Here is a 17,977-nt window from a genome sequence, read left to right as displayed (position 1 = left end):
TCCACAGACAGCTTTTTTTTTTTTTTTTTTTTCCCTCAGATGGGAAGTTCCACAGTCAGGTAACCAAAACTATAAGGAACTCATCTCCCAAAACAGCGTGCCACACACTTAGTGCCACCGCCATTCCCATCATCATTGGAAAACACACAAAAAATGTTTTAATTAACAACCAAAAACCACTTCAAGATACATTAACAAAATGTTTCCACTTTTTAGTCTTCCAAATTCCCTCTGCATCCACCTCCCCTCTCCTCCTCTGATCACATACAAAGCAAAAATACAATTTTCCCAAAATAATTTTTATACAATTTTTAACCTCAATATCCTTCCTTTTAAACACATACACATTTCTCACATCCCACAAAACCTCTTTTATACATGCCATCATCAACCACAATACTCTCTCCTTCTCCCCACACATACCAAATCCAAACATAAAGAGCTCAAAAGACAACAGATTCACCTCACACAGCTCCTTACACAAACGACCCAGACCTGCAATCACACTTCTAGCATACTGACAATTCCAAAACAAATGCACCACACTCTCACTCCCACCACATCCACTCCTCGGACACCTCTCACTCCTCGCTAAACCCCGATTTTTCAGAAACTCCCTCACCGGCAACACCCCATGCAATGACTGCCATACAATCTCACTCTGCCTATTTGTCATACCATTCACACGTACCTTCTTCCATACTTTCTGCACATCATCCCCTCTTACCACTTTAAAATCTGGCAAGAACAGCCTATGGGCTCGTCCTACAATAATGTCACATTCCATCTCTCTACACTCAATCATCTTATATACAGCTTTCTTCTTTTCTAACAATCTCACATCCACATCACACAGTTCATACTTCACTAGAAATTTGTAAACCCACACATACCACACAGGAACCTCAAAAGCCACTGGGCTCCTAAGATCTCTTTCACGCCATTTCAAACGAAACAAGAAATTTCCAAACAAAAACCTGCACGTACATGCATACTTCCCATCCATCCTAATCACACCTAGTACAAACACCATAATATTCACTCCGAAAAAAACATTCAAATTTGGGAAACCCAGTCCCCCCTTATCCAAACTCTTCATAACAATCTCTCTCCTCGCACGCTCCATACATGAACCCCAAAAAAAGACATACAAAACCCTATTTAATCTTCTAATACAAATGTAGCTTGGTGGAAAAACCATCGCAACATACAAAAAAATAGGTAACACAACACTCTTAATAACTAAAATTTTACCAAAAAACGTAAGATCCCTCAAACTCCAAAAATTTAACTTACGCTCCACTCTCTCTTTCACATCCACCCAGCTTTCCTCTCCATCCAATTTCTCTGAAAATTTCACACCCAAAACCTTTATCGCTCCACTCACCACATTCACTCCAACATCATCACTCAGACTCCTTCCCCCAAAATTCTTACACTCACTCTTCTCCCAATTCACTTTAAAAGCAGATGCTCCACAAAAAATAGAAACCAACAACTTCACACGCCGTGCCGAACACTCTGAATCACACAGCACACACACATCATCCATATAGCCACTCATCTTCCATTCTCTCCCCCCACCCCCGGGTACTTGCACACCCCGAATCACCTTATCTTTTCTTAACAAACATAACAAAGGCTCAATTGCGCAAATAAAAACGATAGGGGACAAAGGACACCCCTGCCGAACACCCGAAAATACATTTACTCTCCTCCCCACATTTCCATTCAACAACACACAACTATAAATATTCTTATACAAACTTCTCACTCTCTCAACAAACTCAGAAGGAAAACCCATCTTCACCAACACACTAAACAAAAAACCATGCGCCAATCTATCATACGCCTTCTCAAAATCCAAACTCAACACATACACCCCTTTCTTACGATTCATGCAGTCCCACAAACAATCTCTCAACATACACAAACTTCCATGTATTCGTCTTCCAGGTACCGCACAACATTGCTCCTCACCCACCACACTCCCAACCACGCCACGCATCCTGTTAGCCAAAAGTTTCGCATAAATCTTATAATCACAATTCAGCAATGTGATCGGCCTCCAATTTTTTAGATTTTTCAAATCACCTTTTTTTGGCAATAACACAACCACCCCTGCACGCATACCATTTGCCACCTCTGCATTCGCCCACATATACTTACATACATCCATAAAATCCTTCCCAATCACATCCCACATCACACGATAAAATTCCACCGGTAGACCATCCTCCCCCGGCGTTTTATTCAACGCCATACTGCACACTACCTTCCATACTTCTTCACCAGTCACCTCACCCATCAAACTTTCCCTTTCTATCCTATTCAAACTATTTTCCAAAACACTCAACACCTCACCCTCCAAACCTTCATCCCTCCATTTCACAGCATACAAATCATCATAAAACTTTGCCACTTCCTCACACAAGTCCGCGCCACTAACTTCATTTCCATCCATCCCATTCAAAACACTCATACTCTGTCTCTTCCCAAAAACTTTCTTAAAGAAAAACCGCGAACACTTCTCATTCTTCTCCAAATTCTCTAATTTGGCCCTATACACAATACTCCTCCCTCTTTCTAACAAGAAATAATTCACTTCTTTTTTCACTTTCACTAAATCTTCACTCACATCCATCCCTCCCGCCCTCAACTTATACAACAAACTCAATCTTGCATTTAAAAAAACAAACCTTTCTCTCTTTGCAGCCGCACACTTGTACCCGAGTTTTTTAAAAAAACTCTTGGTTTTCCATTTAACCCAATCCCACCATTCACACACATTTCTGAAATCACTCCTGCACCCACACCACTCTGCATAATGTCTTTCATACTCCTCTCTCACCCCCCCTCCTTCCAGCAAACTCACATTCAACTTCCACACACCTTTCCCAGCCACCTCATTAACATGCAGATCCAATTCACACTTCATACACACATGATCCGAAAAAAACACCCTCTCCTGTGCATAACTAACAGGAATCAGATTTTTTGAAACAAAACAATAGTCCAATCTAGACTCTACCCTCCCACTGTCAGAAAAAAACGTATTTAACAACGGAGTTATCTTGCATGCCCGCTGCATATCTTTTAAACCAAAATCACTCACCATATCCATTAACACTTTCCCTGACGCATCTACATTCACACTTCCCACATCACAGTTCATATCACCCACTATCACAACAGGCACTCTTCCTGGAATAAAAAACTTAATTTTTTCAAATAAAACTCTACGCTCCTGTTTATCCACAGGCGCATATACATTAATAATGCAAAAACGAACATTTCTAAACTCAAAATTAGCCAACACACACCTTCCAACCTCAATCACCATATAGTCACACAAACTCACATCATTTCCCTTCACCAAAAAACCCACACCATCATTTTTATTACAGGCACTCCCTGACCACACAGACACACCATGAGGCCATTCACTCCCCTTCACACTATCCACAATCCCACACTCCTGCAGACAAAAAATTCCTGCATTCTGGGTTGCAAAAAAATCCAAAATGGCTGCCCGCCGCCACCTGCTTTTAAAGACCCTCACATTTTGTGATATGAGTACAAAACCCATCACATACACAAAAAAATACTAAAAAAAACAACCTACGAACATGAGATTACTCAACTTACATGAAAAACAAAAAAAACATTTTTAAAGGCAAATGCTATACACAAAATCACCTAGCTACTGAAATAATAGCACATATCTACACAGCACCGCCACTGTCCTCCTCCACCATCTGCGCTGAGCAGCTTCCAGAGCCGCTGACCTCCATACACTCCTCCACACGCGCCTTCTTCTGCCCAGCCTTCCTCTGGGGCCCTCCACCTTCATCACAGATTTCCCCACCACCCTCCCTGGGACACTTTCGACCTCCAGGCTCGTCTTCTGAGGAAAAAACGCCAATGCTTTCTGGATCAGAATCAAGAATCAACGACGCAGCCATCTCCTCCGCCCCAGAAGTGTCAAAATCCATCAAACCACCCAACTCCTCATCTTTGGTAACTGGGGCCTCCTTTTTTTTCTTTTTATTTTTAACCATAGCACGCTCTTCTTGCTTTGCGGCTCTCCAGAATAACTTGTCTTCCAGCTCCTCCTTCCTCCTTTCAGCCTCCTTGTCCTCCTGCCGTCTATCCCGCCGCCTCTCAACCATGGAGGGCGGAATTACCTCAGCGCTTTGCTGCGCAGATGCCTCGCTTTCCTCCCGCTTCCTCTCCTCCCGTTTCTTAACCTCCTCCTCTCTCTTTTTTTCCTCCTGCCTCCGCTCCTCCTTACGTTTTTTTTCTTCCTCCTCCCGCCTCTCCTCCTCTCTAGTTGGCCTCCTTGGCACACCATATGGACAGTCCTTATACAGGTGCCCTGTATTACCACACTGGTCACATTCACGTGGCATCGGACACTGAGCCACTGCATGGCCTTCTTGCTTGCAGTTACGACAAACCATGCCTTTCTCACACGTATTCTGTAAGTGCCCAAATTGGAAACACTTCCTGCAGTATAGAGGCTGCCCTGCATACGACAGAAAGCCCCTATGACCCGCCACTGAAAAGTTCGCCGGGGGATGGGTGAAACCTCCCAAACAGCTTGGGTCTTTCCTCAGTTTCACACGAAACACATATTTACAATTAAAAATGCCCAAACAATTTCTCTGTTTCTCTCCACTTTTCACATATTCACAGTACCGAGCCAGGAACTGCTCCAGCAGCCTTACTTCTGTGTAAGGATTATACACGGTAACAGTAACAATTTTCTCCATGAGCCCAAACAGAGGCTCCACCCGCACTCCCCCCAGGCAGGGATCACCATCATGGCTTCTTAACCACTCGAAGACAGTTAGACAGCAAGGCTCACTCACAAAGGTAACGTCATATATACCTTGGTTGTGAAATTCATTCACACTGAAAATGTCAGTCCGATGAGCTCCAGCCTTTCCCTCCAGCAAGTCACGAACCACATACACCACGTTGTTTTTGGCACCATCCTCCACGACCACACGAATCGTATTCTTGATAAACATCTTCAGTCTTCACTGCCGATACGAATATCGCAGACGAAAATTAGCAGCCCGCTGCAAAGAAATACTCGCACCCTCTGACTGCGACACAAGATCGCAGCCAAAAGGCCGAGAGACACTCCTACCCACAGACAGCTGATTCGGGGTGTTTGCCCCTCATCAGTGTGGAGTAGGAATCTGGCTATTAGGAGCAGTGCCTAGTAAAAGGCTGTGAAGGAACAGATGATTGGCCTCGGGGAGACCAAAACATCCAACACCGCTAGGCACTGCTCCTAATAGCCAGATTCCTACTCCACACTGATGAGGGGCAAACACCCCGAAACAGCTGTCTGTGGATGGATACAATGCTTGGCATAGGTGGTTTTCCTGTATTGGATGTTTTCCTTTACTGGATGCTGCCCTTCCCGTGGTTGTTCCTTCCCGGGGAAAGGTCTGGCTATTCACTGCTTGCGTTGAGAAACACGTGATGGTGTCTCCGCAGCTATCCTACATGCATTTGCATATTTCCCATAAGGGATGGGGGCAGTGTTCTGGATCACTGCGTTGAGAAACACGTGATGGTGTCTCCGCGGTGTTGGATGTTTTGGTCTCCCCGAGGCCAATCATCTGTTCCTTCACAGCCTTTTACTAGGCACTGCTCCTAATAGCCAGATTCCTACTCCACACTGATGAGGGGCAAACACCCCGAAACAGCTGTCTGTGGATGGATACCATGCTTGGCATAGGTGGTTTTCCTGTATTGGATGTTTTCCTTTACTGGATGCTGCCCTTCCCGTGGTTGTTCCTTCCCGGGGAAAGGTCTGGCTATTCACTGCTTGCGTTGAGAAACACGTGATGGTGTCTCCGCAGCTATCCTACATGCATTTGCATATTTCCCATAAGGGATGGGGGCAGTGTTCTGGATCACTGCGTTGAGAAACACGTGATGGTGTCTCCGCGGTGTTGGATGTTTTGGTCTCCCCGAGGCCAATCATCTGTTCCTTCACAGCCTTTTACTAGGCACTGCTCCTAATAGCCAGATTCCTACTCCACACTGATGAGGGGCAAACACCCCGAAACAGCTGTCTGTGGATGGATACCATGCTTGGCATAGGTGGTTTTCCTGTATTGGATGTTTTCCTTTACTGGATGCTGCCCTTCCCGTGGTTGTTCCTTCCCGGGGAAAGGTCTGGCTATTCACTGCTTGCGTTGAGAAACACGTGATGGTGTCTCCGCAGCTATCCTACATGCATTTGCATATTTCCCATAAGGGATGGGGGCAGTGTTCTGGATCACTGCGTTGAGAAACACGTGATGGTGTCTCCGCGGTGTTGGATGTTATTATGCTTAAACCTTCTTTCCTCCAGACGTAGAGGATGCCCCCTTGTCCCTGTCTCAGGTCTATGATTAAAAAGATCATCAGAAAGGTCTTTGTACTGTCCCCCCATATATTTATACATTAAAATAAGATCACCCCTTAGCCTTCGTTTTTCCAAACTAAATAGCCCCAAGTATAATAATCTATCTTGGGATTGCAGACCCCCCAGTCCTCTAGTAACCTTGGTCGCTCTTCTCTGCACCCGCTCTAGTTCAGCTATGTCTTTCTTATACACCGGACACCAGAACTGTGCACAGTATTCTAAGTGTGGTCGAACTAGTGACTTGTATAGAGGTAAAATGATGTCCTCCTCATGAGCATCTATGCCTCTTTTAATGCATCTTTATTTTCCTTTGTAGCAGCAGCCTTACACTGGCCACTGAATATGAGTTTGTCATCTACCCATACATCCAGGTCTTTTTCATTGATGGTTTTGCCCAGTGTTTCAGAATTAAACATAGTTATACATCTTATTACTTCTACCCAAGTGCATGACCTTACATTTATCCCCATTAAAGCTCATTTGCCATTTATCAGCCCAAGCTTCTAGTTTACATAAATCATCCTGTAATATAAAATTGTCCTCCCCTGTATTGATTACCTTGCAGAGTTTAGTGTCATCTGCAAATATTGAAATTCTGCTCTGAATGCCCCCTACAAGGTCATTAATAAATATGTTAAAAAGAAGAGGGCCCAATACTGACCCCTGTGGTACCCCACTGCTAACCGCGACCCAGTCCGAGTGTGCTCCATAACCACCCTTTGTTTCCTATCCCTGAGCCAGCTCTTAACCCACTTACACATATTTTCCCCTATCCCCATTATTCTCATTTTATGTATCAACCTTTTGTGTGGCACCGTATCAAAAGCTTTGGAAAAGTCCATATACACTACGTCCACTGCATTCCCTTGGCCTAGTCCGGAACTTACCTCTTCATAGAAATTGATTAGATTAGACTGACAGGAACGGTCCCTAGTAAACCCGTGCTTATACTGGGTCATGAGGTTATTCCTCTTCAGATACTCCAGTATAGCATCTCTTAGAATGCCCTCCAGGATTTTACCCACAGTAGAGGTTAAGCCTACTGGCCTATAATTTCCGAGTTCAGTTTTTGTCCCCTTTTTGAATATTGGCACCACATTTGCTAATTTTCATAATTACATTTTCATAATCACATTTTCATTTTAATTCACATTTTCATAATCCTGTGTTGGATTGGAAGTCTATGTCTGTGACTAGTTGGGGTTGTCAGGGGGTTCATAATGATGTTCCTTTAATGTCCATGTCCTCTTCTTCCTCTTCCGAAATTCCAGAATTTTTGTCGGATTTTCAGGATGTATTCGATGAGCCCAAGTCCAGTTCTCTTCCACCGCACAGGGACTGTGATTGTGCTATTGATTTGATTCCAGGCTGTAAGTTTCCTAAGGGCCGACTTTTCAACCTGTGTGTGCCTGAACATACCGCTATGCGGAGTTATGTTAAGGAGTCTTTGGAGAAAGGGCATATTCGGCCATCTTCTTCACCGATAGGAGCAGGGTTTTTTTTGTTGCTAAGAAGGATGGCTCCTTGAGACCCTGTATTGATTATCGCCTCTTGAATAAGATCACGGTCAAATTTCAATACCCTTTACCCTTGCTTTCCGATTTGTTTGCCAGGATTAAGGGGGCTAGTTGGTTTACAAAGATTTACCTTCGGGGGCCGTATAATCTTGTTCGTATTAAGCAGGGTGATGAATGGAAAACTGCGTTCAATACGCCCAAAGGCCATTTTGAGTACCTTGTGATGCCATTCGGGCTCACTAATGCTCCATCGGTTTTTCAATCTTTCATGCATGATATCTTCCGGACTTATATTGATAAATTCATGATTGTATATCTGGACGATATTTTGATTTTTTCTGATGATTGGAAGTCTCATGTGGAACAGGTCAGGATGGTGTTTCAGATCCTTCGTGACAATGCTTTGTTTGTGAAGGGGTCTAAGTGTCTCTTTGGGGTGCAGAAGGTTTCTTTCTTGGGTTTAATTTTTTCTCCTTCATCTATTGAGATGGACCCGGTTAAGGTTCAGGCTATTCATGACTGGATTCAACCCACGTCTGTAAAGAGCCTTCAGAAATTTTTGGGTTTTGCAAATTTTTATCGCCGTTTCATTGCTAACTTTTCCAGCGTGGTTAAACCCTTGACCAATTTGACTAAGAAAGGCGCTGATGGGGCTAATTAGCCCTCTGCGGAAGTTTCTGCCTTTTAGGAGCTTAAACGTCGATTTACTTCTGCTCCGGTGTTGCGTCAACCTGATGTTTCTCTTCCGTTTCAGGTTGAGGTTGACGCTTCTGAGATTGGGGCAGGGGCCGTTTTGTCTCAGAGGGATCCTGTTGGTTCCTTGATGAAACCGTGTGCCTTCTTTTCCCGTAAATTTTCGCCTGCTGAACGCAATTATGATGTCCGCAATCGGTAGTTGCTGGCTATGAAGTGGGCGTCTGAAGAGTGGCGACATTGGCTTGAGGGAGCTAAGCACCATATTGTGGTCTTGACCGATCATAAGAATCTGATTTACCTCGAGTCTGCCAAACGGTTGAATCCTAGACAGGCTCGATGGTCTTTGTTTTTTTCCCGTTTTGATTTTGTGGTCTCGTATCTTCCGGGTTCTAAGAATATTAAGGCTGATGCCCTTTCTAGGAGTTTTTTGATAGATTCTAGTGAGGTCCTAGAACCGGTCGGTATTTTGAAAGAAGGGGTGGTTCTTTCTGCCATTTTCCCTGATTTACGACGGGTTCTTCAGGAATTTCAGGCTGACAGACCTGACCGCTGTCCAGTGGGGAAACTGTCTGTTCCTGACAGATGGACTAGTAGAGTGATTTCTGAGGTTCATTGTTCTGTGTTGGCTGGTCATCCTGGTATTTTTGGTACCAGAGACTTGGTTGGTAGGTCCTTTTGGTGGCCTTCTTTGTCACGTGATGTGCGTTCTTTTGTGCAGTCCTGTGGGACTTGTGCGCGGGCCAAGCCTTGTTGTTCCCGTGCTAGTGGGTTGCTTTTGCCGTTGCCGGTCCCTGAGAGGCCTTGGACACATATTTCTATGGATTTTATTTCTGATCTTCCGGTTTCCCAGAAGATGTCGGTTATCTGGGTTGTTTGTGACCGGTTCTCTAAAATGGTTCATTTGGTACCTTTGCCTAAATTGCCTTCCTCCTCAGATTTGGTTTAGTTGTTTTTCCAGCATGTGGTTCGTTTGCATGGTATTCCAGAGAATATTGTGTCTGACAGAGGTTCCCAGTTTGTTTCTAGGTTTTGGCGAGCCTTTTGTGCTAGGCTGGGCATTGATTTATCTTTTTCCTCTGCATTTCATCCTCAGACAAATGGCCAAACTGAGCAAACTAATCAGACCTTGGAGACTTATTTGAGATGCTTTGTGTCTGCTGATCAGGATGATTGGGTGGCCTTTTTGCCATTGGCCGAGTTTGCCCTTAATAATCGGGCTAGTTCGGCTACTTTGGTTTCGCCTTTTTTTTGTAATTTTGGTTTTCATCCTCGTTTTTCTTCTGGGCAGGTTGAGCCTTCTGACTGTCCTGGTGTGGATTCTGTGGTTGACAGGTTGCAGCAGATTTGGACTCATGTGGTAGACAATTTGGTGTTGTCTCGGGAGAAGGCTCAGCATTTTGCTAACCGTCGTCGGGGTGTTGGATCCCGGCTTTGTGTTGGGGATCTGGTCTGGTTGTCTTCCCGTCATGTTCCTATGAAGGTTTCTTCTCCTAAGTTTAAGCCTCGGTTTATTGGTCCTTATAGGATTTCTGAGATTATTAATCCTGTGTCTTTTCGATTGGCACTTCCGGCCTCTTTTGCTATCCATAATGTCTTCCATAGATCTTTATTGCGGAAATATGTGGTACCCGTTGTTCCCTTTGTTAATCCTCCGGCCCCTGTGTTGTTTGATGGGGAGTTGGAGTATGTGAATGAGAAGATTTTGGATTCTCGTTTTTTGAGGCGGAAGCTTCAGTATCTTGTCAAATGGAAGGGTTATGGCCAGGAGGATAATTCTTGGGTTTTTGCCTCTGATGTCCATGCTGCTGATTTGGTTCATGCTTTTCATCTGGCTCGGCCTGATCGGCCTGGGGGCTCTGGTGAGGGTTCGGTGACCCCTCCTCAAGGGAGGGGTACTGTTGTGAATTCTGCTTTAGGGCTCCCTCCGGTGGTTGTAGGAGGTAATGCAGTTGTCCCTGAGTTGCAGTCCTGGGCAGGTGTTTCTGCTAATTGCAGTTCTGACTGGGGTACTTAGGCTTGCAGGATCCATTGGTCCTTGGCCAGTTGTCCATTGTTTTTGGAGGTTTTGTCCTTGCCTGGTTCTTTCCTGCCTTGCTGCCAAATCTGCAAAGATAAGTGTCTGGTTTTTGTTACACACATGCTGTGTGCTTACAATTTAGTGCTATTCAGTGTTTTTTTTGTCCAGCTTAGATTGTATCTGTGTTTTCTTAATCTTGCTGGATTCTCAGGAGTTGCAGATATACATTCCATGTCTTTAGTTAGATTGTGGAACTTTTTGTATTTTCTGCTGTGGATATTTTTAGAGTTTTATTACTGACCGCTTTGTATTCTGTCCTATCTTTCCCTGTTTAGCTAGATTGGCCTCTTTTGCTGAAATCTGTTTTCCGCCTGTGTGTGTGCTCCTCTCCTATTCACAGTCAATATTTGTGGGGGGCTGCCTATTCTTTGGGGTTCTGCTCTGAGGCAAGATAGTGTTTCTATTTCTATCTATAGGGGTATTTAGTCCTCCGGCTGTGTCGAGGTGTCTAGGGTCTGGTTAGGCACACCCCACGGCTACTTCTAGTTGCGATGTTAGTTCAGGGTCTGCGGTCAGTATAGATTCCACTTCTCCTGAGAAAGTCTCATGCGGCTCCAAAGCCACCGGTTCATAACACTCTCCTCTCCAGACCGAGATAACAACGCACAAGACAGAAGCTATAATCGGCGACACCCAATGATCAGGAGAACTATTTAAAGGCAATGGGCATGGCCCAGCTTCCAATCCGAGGATCAGGTAAATTAACCCCGGAACAGCTAGACAAAATCTAGCCGACGCCAATGAGCAAATAGTTGTCAAAAGCGAAACTACCGCTGTCTGTCGGACGACCTGGTCTGAACAGCGTCCGACATGACAGTACTCCGCCTTCTACGAGGGACCCCAGGGCCCTCACGGCTTATAGGACCCGGCTTGTCCAGATGGCGACGATGAAAAAACCTGACCAGCCGATCCGCATGAATGTCCGAGGCTGGTACCCAGGACCTCTCCTCAGGCCCATAACCACGCCAGTGTACCAAGTACTGTAAAGTGCGGCGCACTACAGGAGAGTCAACCACTTTGGAGACTTCAAATTCCAGGTTACCATCCACCAAGACTGGAGGTGGCATAGGCGCCGCGTCCACAGAACCCACCACCTTCTTCAGAAGAGACTTGTGGAACACGTTGTGTATCTTATACACCGTAGGGAGCTCCAGTCGGTACGCTACTGGGTTAATGATGGCGGTGACCCTAAATGGACCAATAAACCGTGGACCCAATTTAAGGGATGGTATTTTGAGTCTTATGTTTTTTGTGGCTAACCACACCCAGTCATCCACACTCAGGTCCGGACCTGGCACACGCCTACTGTCAGCCACACGTTTGTACCTAGCACCCACACTCAACAGGCGCTGTTTAACTCTCCTCCAGACTGACGACAATTGTGCTCCTAACTGGTCCTCCTCCGGAACGCCGGAAGAGCCCCTCTGACTCAAAGTACAAAATTGAGGATGTAGCCCGTAAACACAAAAAAACGGAGACTCCCCAGATGACTCCTGGCGGTGATTATTGATGGCAATCTCAGCCAAAGGAAGAAAGGTAGACCACTCCTCCTGGTTATCAGAGACAAAGCAGCGTAGGTACTGTTCCAAATTTTGGTTCATACGCTCAGTCTGACCATTTGACTGAGGATGAAACGCCGAAGAATGGGACAACTTGATCCCCAGCCGTAAGCAAAATGCTTTCCAAAATTTTGCCACAAACTGAGACCCCCTATCAGACACGATGTCAGACGGAACCCCATGAAGTCTGACCACCTCCTGCACAAATACCTGAGCCAGAGTCTTAGCGTTAGGCAACGAAGGCAAAGACACAAAGTGCGACATTTTTGAAAACCGATCAACAATCACCAAGATGACCGTGTAGAGGAAGTAGTGTGCCAACAGGACGGGAGCGGGGCGTCTTAGCCCTAGCGCACGTGGTACAAGCTGACATGTATGAGACCACATCCTGTCGGATCTTGGGCCACCAAAACCGACGTGACACCAACTCCAAGGTACCTCTAACCCCTGGGTGGCCAGCCAGGACAGCATCATGATGCTCCGCCAAAACCTTTAAGCGGAGATGAAGCGGTACAAAAGATTTGTTGATGGGAAGCTCAGATGGTACTTCCTCCTGAGCCTCGGCAATCTCAGCCTCAACCTCGGTAGTGAGAGCCGAAACCACAACACCCTTTTGGAGGATGGGTACTGGATCCTCCCGAGGCTCTCCCCCCGGAAAACACCTGGACAGAGCATCCACCTTAGTGTTTTTAGACCCCGGTCTGTACGTGACAACAAAATTGAACCGCGTGAAAAACAATGCCCAGCGAGCCTGCCTGGGGGGCAGACGCTTGGCTGACTCCAAATACAGCAGATTCTTATGATCGGTAATAACCGTAACCTGATGTACCGACCCCTCCAAGAAATGTCGCCATTCCTCAAAGGCCAACTTAATAGCCAACAACTCCCTGTTGCCGATATCGTAGTTACGTTCGGCGGACGACAGTTTATTGGAGAAATAGGTGCACGGACGCAAACCACTCAAAGATGAGCCTTGAGATAGTACCGCCCCTACACCAACCTCAGACGCATCGACTTCCACAACAAAGGGTTTTGATTAGTGTTGAGCGATACCGTCCGATACTTGAAAGTATCGGTATCGGAAAGTATCGGCCGATACCGGCAAAGTATCGGATCTAATCTGATACCGATACCCGATACCAATACAAGTCAATGGGACTCAAGTATCGGACGGTATCCCTGATGGTTCCCAGGGTCTGAAGAAGAGGAAACTCTCCTTCAGGCCCTGGGATCCATATCAATGTGTAAAATAAAGAATTAAAATAAAAAATATTGCTTTACTCACCTCTCCGACGCAGCCTGGACCTCACCGAGGGAACCGGCAGCGTTCTTTGCTTAAAATGCGCGCGTTTACTTCCATCCGTGACGTCACGGCTTCTGATTGGTCGCGTGCCGCCCATGTGGCCGCGACGCGACCAATCACAGCAAGCCGTGACGTAATTTTCAGGTCCTGAATGCAGAATTAGGCATTCAGGACCTGAAATTACGTCACGGCTTGCTGTGATTGGTCGCGTCGCGGTCACATGGGCGGCACGCAACCAATCACAAGCCGTGACGTAATTTTAAAATGCGCGCGTTTCCTGCCTCCCATGATGTCACGGCTTGTGATTGGTCGCGTCGCCCATGTGACCGCGGCGCGACCAATCACAAGCCGGAACGTAATTTTAAAATCATCAATGCCTAGAATTAGGCATTGAGGACCTGAAAATTACGTCACGGCTTGCTGTGATTGGTCGCGTCGCGGCCACATGGGCGGCACGCGACCAATCAGAAGCCGTGACGTCACGGAAGGAAGTAAACGCGCGCATTTTAAGCAAAGAACGCTGTCGGTTCCCTCGGTGAGGTCCAGGCTGCGTCGGAGAGGTGAGTATAGCAATATTTTTTATTTTAATTCTTTATTTTACACATTAATGTTGTTTCGATACCGATACCCGATACCACAAAAGTATCGGATCTCGGTATCGGAATTCCGATACCCGCAAGTATCGGCCGATACCCGATACTTGCGGTATCGGAATGCTCAACACTAGTTTTGATACGTCTGGCTGCACAAGAATGGGGGCTGAAACAAAACTGTTCTTAAGAAACTCAAATGCGTGCACAGCAGCCTCAGGCCAAACGGAGAAATTGGTACCCTTTTTAGTCATGTCAGTTAGCGGTTTAGCAATGATGGAAAAATCCTTGATAAATTTCCTATAGTAGTTAGAAAACCCAAGGAACCGCTGAAGTGCTTTCAGGTTATCAGGACGTTCCCAATGCAGCACCGGTTGCACCTTAACGGCGTCCATTTTAAAACCAGACACAATATAACCCAAGAACGGCAACTCTTGCACAAAAAATACACATTTCTCAAGTTTAGCATACAGCTTATTCTCTCTGAGAAGCTGTAACACCTGCCTGACATGATCTAAATGAGCATCACGGTCGCAAGAATATATGAGAATGTCATCTAGGTACACGATAACGAATTTCCCGAAAACATGCGATAACACATCATTGATGAAATGTTGGAACACTGCAGGTGCGTTAGTCAACCCAAATGGCATCACCAAATTTTCAAAATGACCCTCAGGGGTATTAAAAGCCGTCTTCCACTCATCACCATGATGGACTCTTATGAGGTTGTACGCCCCCCTGAGGTCAAGCTTGGTAAACCACTTAGCACCTGCCACCTGGTTGAACAAATCTGGTATTAGTGGCATAGGGTATGGATCATGAACCGTAATCTGGTTCAATTCCCTGAAATCCAAACACGGGCGTAATCCACCATCTTTCTTCTTCACGAAGAAGAACCCTGCTGCCACCGGCGAGGATGACGGCCTGATGTGCCCTTTGCTCAAGCTTTCAGCAATATAATCTTTTAACGCTTGTCTCTCCGGACTGGAGATGTTAAACATCCTTGCTTTAGGCAATTTGGCCCCTGGTTTAAACCTGATAGAACAGTCATAGGGACGATGTGGCGGCAACTCTGAACAACCCTTCTCAGAGAACACATCCACAAAATCCAGAAGTGACTCCGGAACGCTTGAAGTCACCGCAGCCACGCATGTGGCCAGGCAATTCTCCTGGCAGAACTCGCTCCACTGAATTATGTCCTGAGTTTTCCAGTCAATTACCGGGTTGTGCATAGACAACCAAGGAAAACCCAAAACCACCTGAGCAGGAAGATTCCTGAGCACCTTACTTGTAACCCGCTCGGAATGTAGAACCCCAATGTGGAGTTTCACCTCAGCCACAAATTCAGTAATCTCCCCCTGAGAGAGAGGACCTGCATTGATGGTGACCACGCGGATAGGATGAGGCAGTTTTTCAATCCTAAAACCTGCTGTGCGCACAAACTCCTCATCAATGAGATTTGTGGCTGAACCACTATCCACAAAAACAGTAATTGGCAGCTCACTGCCAGCGATAAAAACCTTAGCAGGGAGCATGCATTGAGAAACCACCATGGAGGATATACATAAGCTCAGATTGGTCTCCTCCACACCCTCTGAGCTTAGAAGTTTTCCGCCATTGCGTTTTTCTTAGTCAGCAGAGGACAGATGTTAATAAAATGACCAATTTTACCACAGTAAAAACAGGCTCCCTGCTTCCTGAGCTCAGGGGCTCGACGCTTTACATGTGACACCCCTGCGATTTGCATAGGCTACGTGGGCTCCCCTGCAGCAACCTCACGTGAACCTAAACCTTCTCCCATAGGCGGTGTCTCATGCTCCCCCTGACGCAAACGGCAATCAAAGCGGACAACCAGACTCATAGCGGAATCTAGAGAAGCAGGAGTCTCGTACATCAGAAGGGCTTTTTTAACCCTTCCAGAAACCCCATAAATAAACTGACTCCGCAATGCTGGATCATTCCATTGTGTATCGATCGCCCAGCGGCGAAATTCAGAACAGTAATCCTCTGCAACTTGCTCCCCCTGGCGAATAGAGCGTATCTTAGATTCTGCCAGAGCCATTCTGTCAGGTTCATCGTAGATTTTCCCAAGAGAAGAAAAAAAACTCTCCACAGAGTCAAATGCAGCAGAATCAGATGGCAAAGAAAACGCCCATGCTTGGGGATCCCCGCTTAACAATGACAACACCAGGCCCACACGCTGAGCCTCATTACCCGAGGAGATCGGGCACATACGGAAATATAGTTTGCAAGCTTCACGAAAAGAAACAAATTTACTGGGTTCCCCAGCAAATTTTTCAGGCAAAGGAAATTTAGGCTCAGCAACTCTTCCTGTCGCTCCAGCTTGCACATTAGATAGTGCTAGTCCCTGTTGCTGTACTGCCCCCCTCAACTCAGTGACCTGTAGGGACAGCGCTTCCAACTGGCGGGTTATGGAAGTCATGGGATCCATGACAAAACACACAAAAAAAGAAACCCCCTTTTTTTTGTGTTGTTGGGCCGATTATAATGTAACGGGGAGGCTAGGTGGGTGAGAGCTAATAACCCGGGCCCCTGCAATTTCCCTCAGACTAGGGAAATACTGACTGACCCTCTACCTGAAGTTTACACTGATGGTGTGCATGTCCAGGCCTCGAACCTCACCCTGCCTCCTGTTTCAACCCTAAGCTGAAAACCTCCGACCTCCACCCAGTGAATGCAATACACCAATACCCACAGTTAGCACAGACAAGGATAAAGGAAAATGTACACCACGCCGCAGTCACTCAGGAATTCACTATAAATGTGCAGGGCAAAATAAATACAAATATAGGAAGGAGTAAATAAGACAAAGGAAAATACACCACCAGCAACGATTCTCGAACAACCAGCTCTCCACCCCAGACCGAGATAACAACGCACAAGACAGAAGCTATAATCGGCGATGCCCAATGATCAGGAGAACTACAGTATTTAAAGGCAATGGGCATGGCCCAGCTTCCAATCCGAGGATCAGGTAAATTAACCCCGGAACAGCTAGACAAAATAGCCGACGCCAATGAGCAAATAGTGGTCAAAAGCGGAACTACCGCTGTCTGTCGGACGACCTGGTCTGAACAGAGTCCGACATGACAGCTGTGCAATATACTACGTGGCTCTGTGCTGTATACTACGTCACTGGGCAATATACTCCGTGGCTGGGCAATATACTACGTCACTGGGCAATATACTACGTCACTGGGAAATATACAACGTAACTGGGCAATATACTACGTTGCTGGGCAATATACTACGTGGCTGGGCAATATACTACGTGGCTGGGCAATATACTACGTAACTGGGCAATATACTACGTGGACATACATATTCTAGAATACCCGATGCGTTGGGCAATATACTACGTGGGCTGTGTAATATACTATGTAGCTGTGTAATATACTGCATGGCCTGTGCTATGTACTGAGTGGGCTGTGTTATATACTGTGTCGGCTCTGCAATGTACTGCGTTGGCTGTGCAATATACTACGTGGCTGTGCTATATACTACGTGGGCTGTGCTATATACTGCGTGGACTGTGCAGTATACTACGTGGCTGTGCAATATACTACATAGCTATGCAATATACGACATGGCTGTGCAATATACTTCATGGTTGTGCAATATACTACTTGGCTCTGCTATATACTAAGTGGGACTACGTGGGCTGTGTTATATACTCCATGGGCTGTTTTATATAGTACGTCGCTGTGCTATATACTACATCAGCTGTGCAATATACTATGTGGGCTGTGTAATATATTACTTGGCTGTAATATACTGC

The sequence above is a fragment of the Ranitomeya variabilis genome, chromosome 2, assembly GCF_051348905.1.
Source record: "Ranitomeya variabilis isolate aRanVar5 chromosome 2, aRanVar5.hap1, whole genome shotgun sequence".
NCBI lineage: Eukaryota > Metazoa > Chordata > Amphibia > Anura > Dendrobatidae > Ranitomeya > Ranitomeya variabilis.
Note: the sequence above shows the minus strand (reverse complement) of the source record.